Raw genomic sequence first — 17,325 nt, forward strand, 5'->3', positions numbered from 1 at the left:
TACATAGCTTTAGAAAACAGACTAATATTTAAGAATTTTTATTTCTATTAAATTACAGTGCAGTTGTACTCAAAATTATGAAATTTTTGTTGTTTATTAACTTTTTATTCTACTAGGAAGTGGGTTGATATTTGACAATGAACTTTAACAAGTTTCATATATATATAGATATTGTAAAATTTCTAAGCTTCTCTAATTTTTATCATCTCTAATAACACCTTTGAGGAAAAAATTGGGGGTTAAGTGCAGAATAATCAAGAAAGGTAGACAAACTGATTTTCTAACATTTTTCCCGTACCAATGTTCCAAAACCATATTATTTCTATTAAAAAGTTTAAATTTCAAAGTGCTATTAAAGAGTCACATTACCTAATTTAAATTCCAGGCATCATTTAGTATGATTTGTTATAATTGTGAAGAGCATACATTATTTTTTTATAACCTAACACTATTTATTCTTTTTTTTTTTTTTTTTTTAAAGAAACTTGCAGGACCTTCCAAAGTTGTTAACCATACAAATGAGCTTTTGGACCATGATTTCTAAAAAAAAATACATAAGAGTGAATTAAATTTATGGTACAATCACTAAAGGCAGTTTCATCTATGGGAGGATAGACCTCATCTAACGTCATTGTCATCTAACAGCAGTCAGCAAAATTACAATCAAAGACAAAGGCTAATGACTCCTAATCTGAGGTCTCTAGGGTCCAACGAAATTACAGTGGAAGTAATAGGAGTAAGTCAAGCTACTTTTGGTATCCCAGATAGCGTAATGGGACTCACACATCCTCAAACAGGTAATTGAGGATAATTTTTAAAAATTAAGTTTTTGTTTCTATTTGTTTACTTCCTGTTTATCAGTAGGTGACCAGCAGCTGTATTATGTTTGATACATAAAACATTATTAATAAATACAATCTGTTCAGCAGAACAAAAATATTTGAAAAGATTTAATGGGGGAAATAATATAATAAAAGGCCAATTTGGTACAGAAAGGTTGAAACAAAGACTATGAAATAAATTGTTTTTACCATAATATACTCAGGTTCTTTAAAACTTTTTTTTTTGACATCTTTATTGGAGTATAATTGCTTTACAATGGTGTGTTAGTTTCTCCTTTATAACAAAGTGAATCAGATATGCATATACATAATCCCCATATCTTCTCCCTCGAGTCTCCCTCCCACCCTCACTATCTCACCCTTCTAGGTGGTCACAAAGTACCAAGTTGATCTCCCTGTGCTATGTGGCTGCTTCCCACTGGCTATCTATTTTACATTTGGTAGTGTATATATGTCCATGCCACTTTCTCATTTTGTCCCAACTTACCCTTCTCCCTCCCTGTGTCCTCAAGTCCATTCTCTACGTCTGCATCTTTATTCCTGTCCTGCCCCTAGGTTCTTCACACCATTTTTTTTTCTGTTTTAGATTCCATATATATGTGTTAGCATACAGTGTTTGTTTCTTTCTGACATCCTTCACTCTGTATGACAGACTCTAGGTCCATCCACCGCAATACAAATAACTCAATGTCATTTCTTTTTATGGCTGAGTAATATTCCATTGTATACATGTGCCACATCTTCTTTATCCATTCATCTGTCGATGGACACTTAGGTCACTTCCATGTCCTGGCTATTGTAATTAGAGCTGTAATGAACATTGCGGTACATGACTTTTTTATTTTTTACATGACTCTTTTTGAATTATGGTTTTCTCGGGGTATATGCCCAGTGGTGGGATTGCTGGGTCATATGTTAGTTCTATTTTTAGTTTTTTTGTTTTTGTTTTTGTTTTTTGCAGTACACAGGCCTCTCACTGTTGTGGCCTATCCCGCTGCAGAGCACAGGCTCCGGATGTGCAGGCTCAGCAGCCATGGCTCACTGGCCTAGCCACTCCACGGCGTGTGGAATCTTCCCGGACCGGGGCACGAACCCACGTCCCCTGCATCAGCAGGCGGACTCTCAACCACTGTGCCACCAGGGAAGCCCTATTTTTAATTTTTAAAGGAATCTCTGTAGTGTTGTCCATAGTGGCTGTGCCAATTTGCATTCCTAAAAACAGTGCAAGAGGGTTCCATTTTCTCCACACCCTCTCCAGCATTTATTGTTTGTAGATTTTTTGATGATGGCCATTCTGACTGGTGTGAGGTGATACCTCATTGTGGTTTTGATTTGCATTTCTCTAATGATTAGTGATGTTGAGCATCCCTTCATGTATTTGTTGACTATCTGTATATCTTCTTTTGAGAAATGTCTATTTAGGTCTTCTGCCCATTTTTGGATTGGGTCTGATATTGAACTGCATGAGCTGCTTGTATATTTTGGAGATTCATCCTTTGTCAGTTGCTTCATTTGCAAATATTTTCTCCCATTATGAACATTGTCTTTCACCTTGTTTATGGTTTCCTTTGCTGTGCAAAAGCTTTGAAGTTTCATTAGGTCCCATTTGTTTATTTTTGTCTTTATTTCCATTTCTCTACGTGGTGGGTCAAAAAGGATCTTGCTGTGATTTATGTCAGAGTGTTCTGCCTATGTTTTCCTCTAAGAGTTTAATAGTGTCTGGCCTTACATGTAGATATTTAATCTATTTTGAGTTTATTTTTGTTTATGGTGTTAGGGAGTGTTCTAATATCATTCTTTAACATGTAACTGTCCAGTTTTCTCAGCACCACTTATTGAAGAGGCTGTCTTTTCTCCATTGTATATTCTTGCCTCCTTTGTCATAGATTAGTTGACCATAGGTGCGTGGGTTTATCTCTGGGCTTTCTATCCTGTTCCATTGATCTATATTTCTGGTTTTTGTGCCAGTACCATACTGTCTTGATTACTGTAGCTTTGTAGTATAGTCTGAAGCCAGGGAGCCTCATTCCTCCAGCTCTGTTTTTCTTTCTCAAGATTGGTTTGTCTATTCAGGTTCTTTTGTGTTTCCAAACAAACTGTGAAATTTTTTGTTCTACTTCTGTGACAAATGCCATTGGTAGTTTGATAGGGATTGCACTGAATCTGTAGATTGCTTTGGGTAGTATAGTCATTTTCACAGTGTTGATTCTTCCAGTCCAGGAACATGGTATATCTCTCCATCTGTTTGTATCACCTTTAATTTCTTTCATCAGTGTCTTATAGTTTTCTGCATACAGGTCTTTTGTCTCCTTAGGTAGGTTTATTCCTAGGTATTTTATTCTTTTTGTTGCAATGGTAAATAGGAGTGTTTCCTTAACTTCTCTTTCAGATTTTTCATCATTAGTGTATAGAAATGCAAAAAATTTCTGTGCATTAACTTTGTATCCTGATACTTTACCAAATTCATTGATCAGCTCTAGTAGCTTTCTGGTAGCATCTTTAGGATTCTCTATGTAGAGTATCATGCCATCTGCAAACAGTAACAGCTTTATTTCTTCTTTTCTGATTTGGATTCCCTTTATTTATTTTTCTTCTCTGATTGCTGTGGCTAGAACTTCCAAAACTATGTTGAATAATAGTGGTGGGAGTTGATAACTTTGTCTTGTTCCTGATCTTAGAGGAAATGGTTTCAGCTTTTCACCATTGAGAATGATGTTGGCTGTGGGTTTGTCATACATGGCCTTTATTATGTTAAGGTAAGTTCCCTCTATGCCTACTTTCTGGATCGTTTTAATCATAAAAGTGTGTTGAATTTTGTCAAAAGCTTTTTCTGCATCTATTGAGATGATCATATGGTTTTTATTCTTCAGTTTGTTAGCACGGTGTATCACGTTGATTGACTTGCGTATATTGAAGAATCCTTGCATTCCTGGGATAAACCCCACTTGATCATGGTGTATGATCCTTTTAATGTGCTGTTGGATTCTGTTTGCTAGTATTTTGTTGAGGATTTTTGCATCTATGTTCATCAGGGATATTGGCTAGTAGTTTTCTTTCTTTGTGACATCTTTGTTTGGTTTTGGCATCAGGGTGATAGCAGCCTCATAGAATGAGTTTGGGAGTGTTCCTCCCTCTGCTATATTTTGGAAGAGTTTGACAAAAATAGGGGTTAGCTCTTGTCTAAATGTTTGATAGAATTTGCCTGTGAAGCCATCTGGTCCTGGGCTTTTGTTTGTTGGAAGAGTTTTAATCACAGTCTCAATTTCAGTGCTTGTGATTGGTCTGTTTGTATTTTCTATTTCTTCCTGGTTCAGTCATGGAAGGGTGTGCTTTTCTAAGAATTTGTCCATTTCTTCCATGTTGTCCATTTTACGGGCATATAGTTGCTTGTAGCAATCTCTCATGATCCTTTGTATTTCTGCAGTGTCAGTTGTTACTTCTCCTTTTCCATTTCTAATTCTATTGATTTGAGTCTTCTCCCTTTCTATCTTGATGAGTCTGGCTAATGGCTTATCAATTTTGTTTATCTCCTTAAAGAACCAGCTTTTAGTTTTGTTGATCTTTGCTATCATTTCCTTCATTCCTTTTTCATTTATTTCTGATACGATCTTTATGATATCTTTCCTTCTGCTTACTTTAGGGGTTTTTTTCTTCTTTCTCTAATTGCTTTAGGTGTAATGTTAGGTTATTTATTTAAGATGTTTCTTGTTTCATAGGGTAGGATTGTATTGCTATAAACTTCCCTCTTAGAACTGCTTTTGCTGCATCCCATAGGTTTTGGGTCGTTGTGTTTTCATTGTCATTTGTTTCTAGGTATTTTTTGATTTCCTCTTTGATTCCTTCAGTTATCTCTTCGTTATTAAATAGTGTATTGTTTAGCCTCCATGTGTCTGTATTTTTTACAGATTTTTTCCTGTAACTGATATCTAGTCTCATAGTGTTGTTGTCGGAATAGATACTTGATACAATTTCAATTTTCTTAAATTTATCAAGGCTGATTTGTGACCCAAGATATGATCTATCCTGGAGACAGTTCCATGAGCACTTGAGAAGAAAGTGTAATCTGTTGTTTTCGGATGGAATGTCCTATAAATATCAATTAAGTCCATCTTGTTTAATGTATCATTTAAAGCTTGTGTTTCTTTATTTATTTTCATTTGGATGATCTGTCCATTGGTGAAAGTGGGGTGTTAAAGTCCCCTACTATGATTGTGTTACTGTCGATTTCCCTTTTAATGGCTGTTGGAATTTGCCTTATGTATGGAGGTGCTCCTATGTTGGATGCATATATATTAATAGTTGTTATATCTTCTTCTTGGATTGGTCCCTTGATCATTATGTAGTGTCCTTCTTTGTCTCTTGTAATAGTCTTTATTTTAAAGCCTATTTTGTCTGATATGAGAATTGCTACTCCAGCTTTCTTTGGATTTCCATTTGCATGGAATATCTTTTTTTCATCCCCTCACTTTCAGTCTGTATGTGTCCCTAGGTCTGAAGTGGGTCTCTTATAGACAGCATATATACAGGTCTTGTTTTTGTATCCATTCAGCCAGTCTATGTCTTTTGGTTGGAGCATTTAATCCATTTGCATTTAAGGTAGTTATCGATATGTATGTTCCTATTACCATTTTCTTAATTGTTAGTTATTGTAGGTCTTTTCCTTCTCTTGTGTTTCCTGCCTAGAGAAGTTCCTTTAGCATTTGTTGTAAAGCTGGTTTGGTGGTGCTGAATTCTCTTAGCTTTTACTTGTCTGTAAAGGTTTTAATTTCTCTGTCGAATCTGAATGAGATCCTTGCTGGGTAGAGTAATCTTTGTTGTAGGTTTTTTCCTTTCATCACTTTAAGTACGTCCTGCCTCTCCCTTCTAGCTTGCAGAGTTTCTGCTGAAAGATCAGCTGTTAACCTGATGTGGCTTCTCTTGTATATTATTTGCTGTTTTTCCGTTGCTACTTTTAATATTTTTTCTTTGTATTTAACTTTTGGTACTTTGATTAATATGTGTCTTGGCATGTTTCTCCTTGGATTTATCTTGTATGGGACTCTCTGTGCTTCCTGGATTTGATTGACTATTTCTTTTCCCATATTAGGGAAGTTTTCAAGTATAATCTCTTCAAATATTTTCTCAGTCCCTTTCTTTTTCTCTTCTTCTTCTGGGACCCCTATAATTCGAATGTTGGTGCATTTAATGTTGTCCCAGAGGTCTCTGAGACTGTCCTCAATTCTTTTCATTCTTTTTTCTGTATTCTGCTCTGCGGTAGTTATTTCCAGTATTTTATATTCCAGGTTACTTATCTGTTCTCCTGCCTCAGTTATTCTGCTCTTGATTCCTTCTGGAGAATTTTAAATTTCATTTATTTTGTTGTTCATCATTGTTTGTTTGAGCTTTAGTTCTTCTAGGTGCTTGTTAAACGTTTCCTGTATTTTCTCCATTCTATTTCCAAGATTTTGGATCATCTTTACTATCATTACTCTGAATTCTTTTTCAGGTAGACTGCCTATTTCGTCTTCATGTGTTTGTTCTAGCGGGGTTTTACCTTGCTCCTTCATCTGCTGTGTTTCTCTGTCTCCTCATTTTGCTTAACTTACTGTTATTGGGGTCTCCTTTTCACAGGCTGCAGGTCTGTAGTTCCAGTTGTTTTTGATGTCTGTCCCCAGTGGGTAAGATTTGTTCAGTGGGCTGTGTAGGCTTCCTGGTGGAGGGGACTGGTGCCTGTGTTCTGGTTGATGAGGCTCGAGCTTGTCTTTCTGGTGGGCAGGTCCATGTCTGGTGGTGTGTTTGGGGTGTCTGTGACCTTATTATGATTTTAGGCAGCCTCTCTGCCAATGGGTAGGGTTGTGTTCCTGTCTTGCTAGTTTTTTGGCATACGGTGTCCAGCACTGTAGCTTGCTGGTCATTGAATGGAGTTGGGTCTTAGCATTGAGATGGCGATCTGTGGCAGAGCTTTTGCCATTTGATATTACATGGAGCCAGGAGGTCTCTGGTGGACCAATGTCTTTAACTTGGTTCTCCCACCTCAGAAGCACTGGCCTGACACCCAGCCAGAGCACCAAGACCCTGTCATCCACACGGCTCAGAAGAAAAGGGAGAAAAAAAGGAAGATAGAATGAAAAAATAAAATAAAATAATGTTATTAAAATAAAAAATATATTAAAAAGAAAGAAAGAAGAGAGCAACCAAACCAAAAAACAAATCCACCAATGATAACAAGCACTAAAAACTATACAAAAACAAAAACGGACAGCCAGAACCGTAGAACTAATGGTAAAAGCAAAGCTAAGGAGACAAAATCACAAAAAGAAGCATACACATACACACTCACAAAAAGAGAAAAACAAAAAATATACCTATATCTATATATTTTAAAAAAAGGAAGAGAGCAACCAAATCAATAAACAAATCTACCAATGATAATAAACTCTAAATATTAAACTAAGATAAACATAAAAGCAGAAACAAATTAGATGCAGAAAGCAAGTGTCATGTCTACAGTTGCTCCCAAAGTCCACTGCCTCAATTTTGGGATGATTCTTTGTTTATTCAGGTATTCCAGAGATGCAGAGTATATCAAGTTGATTGTGGAGATTTAATCCGCTGCTCCTGAGGCTGCTGGGAGAGATTTCCCTTTCTCTTCTTTATTCGCACAGCTCCTGGGGTTCAGCTTTGGATTTGGCCCTGCCTCTGCATGTAGGTTCCCTGAGGGCATCTGTTCCCGCCAGACAGGGCAGGGTTAAAGTAGCAGCTGATTAGGGGGCTCTGGTTCACTCAGGCTGGAGGGAGGGAGGGGTATGGAATGCAGGGTAGCCTGCTGTGGCAGAGGCCAGCATGATGCTGCAACAGCCTGAGGCGTGCTGTGTGTTCTCCCAGGGAAGTTATCCCTGGATCACAGGACCCTGGCAGTGGTGGGCTTCACAGGCTCCCGGGAGGGGAGGTGTGGATAGTGGTCTGTGCTTGCACACAGGTTTCTTGGTGGTTGCAGCAGCAGCCTTAGTCTTTCATGCCCGTCTCTGGGGTCTGCACTGATAGCTGCAGCTCGCACCCGTCTCTGGAGCTCGTTTAGGCAGTGTTCTGAATCCCCTCTCCTTGCTCACCCCGTAACAATGGTCTCTTGCCTCTTAGGCAGCTCCAGACTTTTTCCTGGACTCCCTCCCAGCTAGCCGTGGTGCACTAGCACCCTTCCAGCTGTGTTCCTGTAGCCAACCCCAGTCCTCTCCCTGGAATCTGATCTCCAAAGCCCAAGCCTCAGCTCCCAACCCCCAACCCATCCCAAAGGTGAGCAGACAAGCCTCTAGGGCTGGTGAGTGCTGGTCGGCACTGATCCTCTGTGCGGCAACCTCTCTGCTTTGCCCTCTGCACCCCTGTTGCTATGCTCTCTTCTGTGGCTCTGAAGCTTCTCCGCCACCACACCCCCGTCTCCGCCAGGGAAGGGGCTTCGTAGTGTGTGGAAACATTTCCTCCTTCACAGCTCCCTCCCACTGATGCAGGTCCCATCCCTATTCTTTTGTCTCTGGTTTTTCGTTTTTCTTTTGCCCTACCCAGGTAAGTGGGGAGTTTCTTGCCTTTTGGGAGGTCTGAGGTCTTCTGTGAGCATTCAGTAGATGTTCTGTAGGAGTAGTTCCACATGTAGATGTATTTCTGATGTATTTATGGGGAGGAAGGTGATCTCCATGTCTTACTCCTCCACCATCTTGAAGATCTCTCCTCTTTAAAACTTTTGATTGTATGGGGCTTCCCTGGTGGTGCAGTGGTTGAGAATCTGCCTGCCAATGCAAGGGGCATGGGTTCAAGCCCTGGTCTGGGAAGATCCCACATGCCCCAGAGAAACTGGGCCTGTGAGCCACAATCACTGAGCCTGCGTGTCTGGAGCCTGTGCTCTGCAACAAGAGAGGCTGCGATAGTGAGAGGCCCACACACCGCTATGAAGATTGGCGCCTGCTTGCCACAACTAGAGAAATCCCTTGCACAGAAACAAAGACCCAACACAGCCATAAATAAATAAATAAATATTTAAAATCTTAAAAAAAACAAATACAAACAACAAAAAAACCTTTTGATTGTAAATCTTTACTTTTTTTTATTTTTAAGAGGTAAGAATTTCACTTTATAAGAATATGCAGGAATGTTTTCTACTATATATAAATCAGAAGCCTAAGAGCTATGGAACCATATGTCCTTTAAAATCTTCATTTGAAAAACTTCAGCCAAAGATAAATTTTTAGTTTAACATAACTTAAAATGTCTAAGTAAACTTTTCTTTTAATATAATCCTTTCCAAACCTAGTATTCTTTATACAGTATCATATTCTATTAGGAAGCGATAAGTATTCTCCTAAAACAGGCCTGAAAAGAAATTTGATTGAGGCTCTATAGCTCCAAAAGCCAGGATCAGAGGTCAACATTTGACATCTTCTAGTTCCATTTTCTTTCTTTGACATTATCTTCTGCATTTTTGGTGTGAAATAGGAAATATAATATTAACATTATTTAGAAATTAGGAAGTAAATCTTAATTAAATGTATTTTTCTTGTTTTCAATGAAGGTTCCCATCTCAGGACTTTTGTAATTGCTATTCTTTTTCCTTTAATGCTCTCCTACCAGGTCATGGACAGCTGCCCCCTTTGCATCACTGAGGTCTAAGTGCAAATGTCACTGTTCCCAAAGAGATGTTCTTTGAGTGCTCTACCTAAAAAGTAGCACTCTTCTTTCCCTACCCATTTTCACTTTTTTTCTGAATGCTCATCATCATCCAAAAAAATACATTATTCTTTAACTTTTAAAAAATGTTCTGTGATTAGAACATAAGGTTTTTAGTGGTAGGACTGTATCCCAACACCTACAACAGTGATAAACACTCAGTATGCTCAGTAAATACTTGTTTAATGACTAAATGAAGGCTTTTTAAATAAAATTGTAAATTTTATTTTGATACCTTGACATTTAAAAGATAAAAACAATGTGTGAAAATTAAATCTTTTGTTAGAACCCATGAGGTCAAATTTTTTATTTTTTAAAAAGGTAATCATAGGCTCCAGCTCAGGCTGGGCTGGGGTTCCAGACATGAATGCTCACTGGATGCCCCCACCCTACACCCTCTTTCCTGCTGTTCCCTCTGCCCCACTCCTCCTTCCCTCCCTCCCTCCAGCTCTTCAAGTTCCCTATTGCCTGAACCCAGAGCTGAAATCTGATGGAACCACCACAATGTTTACTCCTAGACTCCTGGTTTGCCAGAAGATGAAATACCCAAGGTGGCATTGGTGATCAACTGAGGCAAGGATGGTCTGTTGAATAACTGATACTGAGACAATTGGTTATCTGGATGGAAATAACGAAACTGGAGGCCTGCCTCACACCATACAGAAAAAGCATATCTAGGTGGATTAAAATTTTTAAAATGAGATTTTTTTAAACCTTGAAAACTCTTAGAAAATATAAAAGAATATCTTTTGGACTTCAGGGTAGGTAAAGATTTCTGAAGACACAAAAAGTCCAAATCATAAAAGAAAAGGTTGAAAAACCAGATTACATTAAAAATTAAGAGTTTCTATTCACCAAAAAATGCCATGAAGAAAACAGAGGACAAGCCACAAACTTGAAGGATATATTTGCAACACATTTAGCCGACAAGTAATTAATATCCAGAATATAAAGAACTACAATAAGAAATAACCCGATAGAAAATGTAAAAGACAGGGATAGTGATTTCACTAAAGAGAAAATACAAATGAGCAATAAGCATGTGAAAAGCTGCTCACTTGTTGGTAATCAAGGAAATGCAAAACAAGAGCACAATGAGATGCTGGTGTTATATTCAGTATAAAAGAGATCTGACAATACAATTTTAACTACTTTGGAGAACAGAAATTATCATGTGAGCTTGGACACGTCCTAAGACATGTGGGTCTTTACCCTAGAGAAATCTGTGCACATGTGTGCCAAGGGCAGTGGACAACAATTTTCTCAGCAGCATTATTTATGGTAAGTCAGACCCAAAGACAACCCAAATATCCATCTTTGGTAGGTGGTGTGTGCTCATACAATGGAATAGTATCCTGCAATAAAAACGAACTCCAGTTCCAGGAAACAATATGGATAAATCTCATAGACATATTAAGCAATAGGCAAAACATAAAAGAAAGTATGAATCCCACCATGTAATGCTGAAAAACTGACAAACTAACTATATTGTTAGAATGAAGAGGAAAGTACACAAAAAGCCAGAAAAAGATTATTGTAAAATAAGGTCACTGGTTACCTGTAGGGGAGGGAAGGAAGAGGTTAAAATTGGAAAGGGCACACATGGTGTTTTGGGGTCCTAGCAATGTTAGAATTCTAGACGTGGTAGGAAAAACAAGCCAGGTTCTCTGTGCCCTAGAAGGTAGCACACTGCTCACATTCCCTGGAGGAGACTTACTCACATGGCCACACCTAATTGCAAGGGAGGCTGGGAAGTGTAGTCCAGCTGTCTGTGTCCACTGCTGCCTTTCCCAGGCTCAGAACAGCACCTGGCATCAGAGTAGGTACCAGTCAAAATGTGTTGAATGAATACTGGCTGTGAGACTTTGGACAAGCAAATCAACCTCTGAAGACATCTGTCCCCTCTCTTGTTTAATACAATGTGACTTTAAACAGGGGTCATTATAAAACAACTTTATGTCTATAAATGTAGCATGTGCTCCTTGAAGAAAAAAAATTTTTTAATTTAAAAATTAAAATGAAAGCAACAGTTATCCTTAATCCCATGGTCTCAAGATCATCACTGTTAAACATTTTGGTTTCTTTTCTCCAGTCTTTTTTCTATAGATACACTATAGATAGCATTGTGCCCTAATTTTAAAAATTTGATCTGCTGCAAAATAAATAACTAATTTGAAAATAAAATAAAATTTGGAAGTCATCACTCCATAATTCTCCTTGTTAGAAATACAATATTTTCAAGTGTCCTAGGACTTAGAGATCATCTTACTAAACTTTTTATTTTATCAGTGAAGAACACCTAAAGCAGAGAGGTTAAATTACCTGCCCAAGGTTACAAACGTTAGTTATTGATAAAACCTGATGCCTAATAGTATTCTTCCCACCAACATTTTGCTTTCCTTCATTAGTGGATCATATTTTAAACAGACCACCCTCTAGTATTATATTATTATGTACTTTATTTCAGCTTTCAGATAAGCAAAAAAATTACTCATAAAAAAATAAAGGCATATCCATTTTCCTTCTCCAAAGACATTTGTTAAAACACATCATGACTAGCTTAGGCATTTTAATAATTGCACTAATATGAACAGCTAATGCATATTACAGGCCTTCCCTGGTGGCACAGTGGTTAAAAATCTGCCTGCCAATACAGCGGACACAAGTTCGAGCCCTTGGTCCAGGAAGATTCCACATGCCACAGAGCAACTAAGCCCGTGCGCCACAAGTACTGAGCCTGCACCCTAGAGCCTGTGAGGCACAACTACTAACCCATGTGCCTAGAGCCCATGCTCCACAACAAGAGAAGCCACTGCAATGAGAAGCCTGCACACCGAAACAAAGAGCAGCCCCTGCTTGCCGCAACTAGAGAAAGCCCGTGCACAGCATCGAAGACCCAACACAGCCAAAAATAAATAAATAAATAAATAAATAATATAAAACATATTACAAGCAACTTACCTATCACCCTTTCAAGAAGGTTTTTTTAATCTGTTAAGATTTAAACCTTATGAGGCTCCAGTATGAGGCAGTAATGTGCCACTCCACAGTCCTACCCCCCAGTGAAACTGGTGAAAATTACTTTTTAAAACAACTATTTCAAGTGTCTAGAAGGAGGGACTTCCCTGGTGGTCCAGTGGGTAAGACTCCAAGCTCGCAATGCAGGGGAACTCGTTCAATCCCTGGTTGGGGAACTAGATCCTGCATGCATGCAACTAAGAGTCCAAATGCTGCAACTAAGTCCCGGTGCAGCAAATATAAATAAATAAATAAATAAAATATTTTAATAACAAGTAAAATCTCTAGAGGGAATTCCCCTGCAGTCCAATGGTTAGGACTCTGTGCTTTCACTGCCAAGGGCCCAGGTTCGATCCCTGGTCAGGGAACCAGATCCTGCATGCTGCAACTAAAGATTCTGCATGCTGCAGCTTAGACCTGGCTCATCCAAATAAATAAATAATTTTTTAAAAAGAAAGAAAGAAAGAAAGAAAAGCTACTAAGATTTTGTAAGAATAGTGAGAACCTATGGTATTTGAACAAAGACTCACACTATCCCTCCCCCTTCCAACTCAGTGAGATGGAAACTCCACTCCAGACGGGCACAACCTGGAGTATACTGTTCCTCCAGTGGGAGGAATTATAACCCAGTCAGAGGGTTATCTTCCTGGGAAAGCAGGACATCAGTATTTCTCATCCTGTCCCATTACCTGTGGCTGAGGCTAAGTTCTGGGTGAGTGTGAGGGAGAGTTGGGGGATCCCTCCTTCTACTACCACATTAGGATGGAGGATCTACCTTGGGAGCAGCACAGCTGAGGACACTGGAGCTCTCAGGACCCTTATACTGGTTCATGGGGCAGAGTTTCCATGCTTGGAGAGACAAGCTGAGGAAACCTGGTGTCACTCTCAAATTGCCCCCCACCCAGCAGCACTAAGCTCTTAAAGCAGAGGTGTCACTCAGAAAGATCGGCAACATTGTTCCTACCTGCCAGCACTAGTTTGCCTGAGAGAGGAAAGAGAAAAATGGAAGGAGCCCTACTGGGGTCAGAACAAATCTCAAACAAAATTTCAGAACTATCCTTTCAAAGGAATCTAATTTGATCAGTTTGTGTAGCAATTTATGGCCCAAGGGCTGTTGTTGAAAACAATAGAGTATCAGACCAGAGATAGTGGGATAAGATGTTAAAAGTGCTCCAAGAGGGGCTTCCCTGGTGGCGCAGTGGTTGAGAGTCCGCCTGCCGATGCAGGGGACACTGGTTCGTGCCCCGGTCTAGGAGGATCCCACATGCTGCGGAGCGGCTGGGCCCGTGAGCCATGGCCGCTGAGCCTGCGCGTCCGGAACCTGTGCTCCACAACGTTGAGAGGCCCAAGTACTGCAAAAAAAAAAAAAAAAAAAAAGTGCTCCAAGAAAAAAAATCTGTCAACCAAGAATCCTGTACCCAGCAAAGCTATCTTTCAAAAAATGAAGGCAAAATAAAGACATTTTCAGATACACAAAACTGAGAAAATTTGTTGATAGCAGACCCACATTACAAGAAATACTAACAGGCTGAAAGCAAGTGGCCACAGACAGTAACTCAAATCCACATGAACAAACAAAGAGCCCTGGTAGAGGTAATTATGTAATTATAAAACACAATGCAAATCCTATTTCCTCTCCTTTCTTTCTCTTAACTGATTTAGAAAGCAATTGTATAAAACAACATACATATAATGTATCGACCATAATATATAGAAATGTATATTTGCCAACGACAACAAAAAGGAGATGAGTGAGAACAATGCTGTATTGGAGAAATTACAAATACGAAACCAGTCTTGCACTCCTAGAAAAAATTCCCACTTGGTCATCATGTATACCTTCTACAAACTTAATGAGAATAAACCTATATAAGCCAGCAACTAATCTTTAAATAACACTAAGGCCCCATTATCAGTTAAGTGTTTCAGTTTTTTTTTTTTTTTTTTCTGTACGCGGGCCTCTCACTGTTGTGGCCTTTCCCATTGTGGAGTACAGGCTCCGGACTCGCAGGCTCAGCGGCCACGGCTCACGGACCCAGCCGCTCCGCGGCATGTGGAACCATCTTCCCGGACAGGGGCATGACCCGTGTCCCCTGCATTGGCAGGCGGACTCTCAACCACTGCGCCACCAGGGAAGCCCCCAAGTGTTCCAGTTTTAACTCCTGAAATAATTCCTTCAAGATTTATGAGTCAAATATTTTGGAAAAAAAAGGCATAAAATGTTTAACTAGTCCTATTGTATAATTACTACTCTGAAGTGGGCTGTGCCAATTTTCCAGGTTGTTTTAATAAGTAAGGGAGTGTAATTTATAAAAGCCAGAGTAAAATATAATTTCCCCAGTTGAGAGGGGTATGTTTCTGAAAGCATTCGGGAGGAACACAATTAGCTGAGGAATTTCAGTTGTTATAGGAAAAAAAAAATGTTTTAGGCAGAATCCTAAGAAGTCAGATTTTTCTTTTTCTTTTTTAGATTTGAGACTTTAAAATTCAAACTTGAAAATACCGGGGTTCCTTTCTTTTCTAGTTTATGCTTCCTCCCCCAGCTCTGCCCCACCCTCGCCAAAGGCAAAGCAAGGTTATTACAGAAAAGTCAGAAAATCCAAGTAAGGCAAACAGGAATCTCACACACACACACACAAACAGGAATCACACACACATACACACAAACAGGAATCTCTCAAACACACACACACACACACACACACACACACACACCCCTCCCCAATACAGATGCAGGGGCAGAGGCTGATCCGGGCTGTGTGGGTCACACCTGGGCACCTGCTGGCCTCCCTGCGGTTTGTAAGTGACCTTCTGTCCTTAACAACCCGCAAACAGGAAATCTCTGGATGATTTCAAACTCCACTCCCGCGCCCCGCCCCGCCATAAACACCACAGAACGGGAACAACTTTCTGGAAGTTAGAAGCTGATTCAGAAGCAATCCAACTCAAAGAAAGTTTCTGAAGAAACGGACAAAAATAATCAAAGCCTCCCCCCCCACACCCCCAACTGAAGCTAGCCCACGGAAGAATAGAATCTCAGAAGCCCCTGCCTGGGGCATACGCGTTTCCAACCCAGTTGTCATCTTAGTCAAGCGGTTTTTAGATTAACGCTTTTCCGGGACTCTGACCTGGGGACGCCAGGGTTGGTAGCCCAGCCGCAGCGGCCAGGCCCTCAGAGAAGGCCCAGCGCCCCGCCCTCCCTTCCGGATGGTGGGTCGGCCCGGCCGGCCTGAGCCAGGCTGAGGCGCTGGGGAGCGCGGGCCCGGGCGCTACGCCGTGAGAGCCCGTGAATGCGCGGGATGGAGTGGGTGAGGAAGTGGGGATCCCACGCACCGAAGGGCACGAAGAGCACGGGGATGCGAGAGGAGAGGCCCGGGCGATGGGGTCGACTGAGGTCGCGGTGGGGGGAGGTGGTCGGCGCGTGTGTTCCTGGGCGTGGGGTGGGGAACTCAACCGGAGGGACGGTGCAGGGGTCGCTGGAGGTGGGTGGGTCCGGAGCTGGCACCCAGTCCTACAGGAGGCTGGGGAGGGGTCCGCGCAGAGCGGGTCCCCCTGTCGGGGCCGGGGGCCGCACAGCCTTCGGGTGGGCTGCGACCGGAAGTCAGCGTTTATGCTCACTAAAATGAAGGCTGCACGAAGTAAAAAGAGTGATAGTCTTTAACTAGGAATAAATATGGCTTGCCAGTCCCTGCTTCCTAGAAACTTTTCAGGATCGCTCATTCTCACAGCTTCAGTTAAGATGCTTGCACATTTATTTTTCCTTTCTTAGACATAACAGGTATATGAAGAAAGGAAATTAAGAAAAAAAAGAAGCCTAGCCTCATTCCAAATGTTTCATATTTTTCAGGTTTTAGAATTCTCAGTTAATCCCATCTCTTGAACCCCTTCATTCCCAGTCCCAGAGATGCAAAATATATACTTCTGATTAAAAATATTGTGCAACCTTTAACCTATTAAAGGTAACTAAATATTTCCCAAGCTCTTCTTTGATACAGATCTCCTGTTATAATTTAGTGTCACAGTAGTACTTCTGGTCCAGATTTTTTGTCTTCATCTCAGTGCCACCCCTCTAACAGAAACAGGAGTGGAGTTCTTTGCCTGGTTTTCTCATGCTTAAGGTTGCGTCCAAAACTTCTCATTTTCCTCTGTCATTCACTTTACTCTCCTTTTCTTTTCCCAAATCTCCAGTTTCCTCTTTATAAGAATGGCTTAAGAACTACATTCACATAAAGCAAAATTCTAACAGCTACAGAGATGATGTACCAATCAAATTTTAGTTGTAGGAAAGGTAGGTAAACATGTTTATCAATTAGCTTACTGAGATCCACAGTACTTCAAAACTATCCAGGTAGCCAAGAAACTGGTTGAATTTAAGGAGAACATTTAAAAATCAAAAGTACCTTCATAACTTAATTAAATAAGAAAACTTTGGGCTTCCCTGGTGGCGCAGTGGTTGAGGGTCCGCCTGCCGATGCAGGGGACACGGGTTCGTGCCCCGGTCCAGGAAGATCCCACATGCCGCGGAGCAACTAAGCCCGTGAGCCATGGCCGCTGGGCCTGCGCGTCCGGAGCCTGTGCTCCGCAACGGGAGAGGCCACAACAGTGAGAGGCCCACATACCGCAAAAATAAATAAATAAAATAAGAAAACTTTAAAACTTTTACATTAAGTCAAATTCAATAAATAAAAATTGGGCACTTACTACAAACTAAGGCATTATTCGATATTGATATACTGAAAGACATGAAAAATATTGATATACTGTTTTTCTATAG

The sequence above is a fragment of the Kogia breviceps genome, chromosome 1 (assembly GCF_026419965.1).
Source record: "Kogia breviceps isolate mKogBre1 chromosome 1, mKogBre1 haplotype 1, whole genome shotgun sequence".
NCBI classification, from domain to species: Eukaryota; Metazoa; Chordata; class Mammalia; order Artiodactyla; family Physeteridae; genus Kogia; species Kogia breviceps.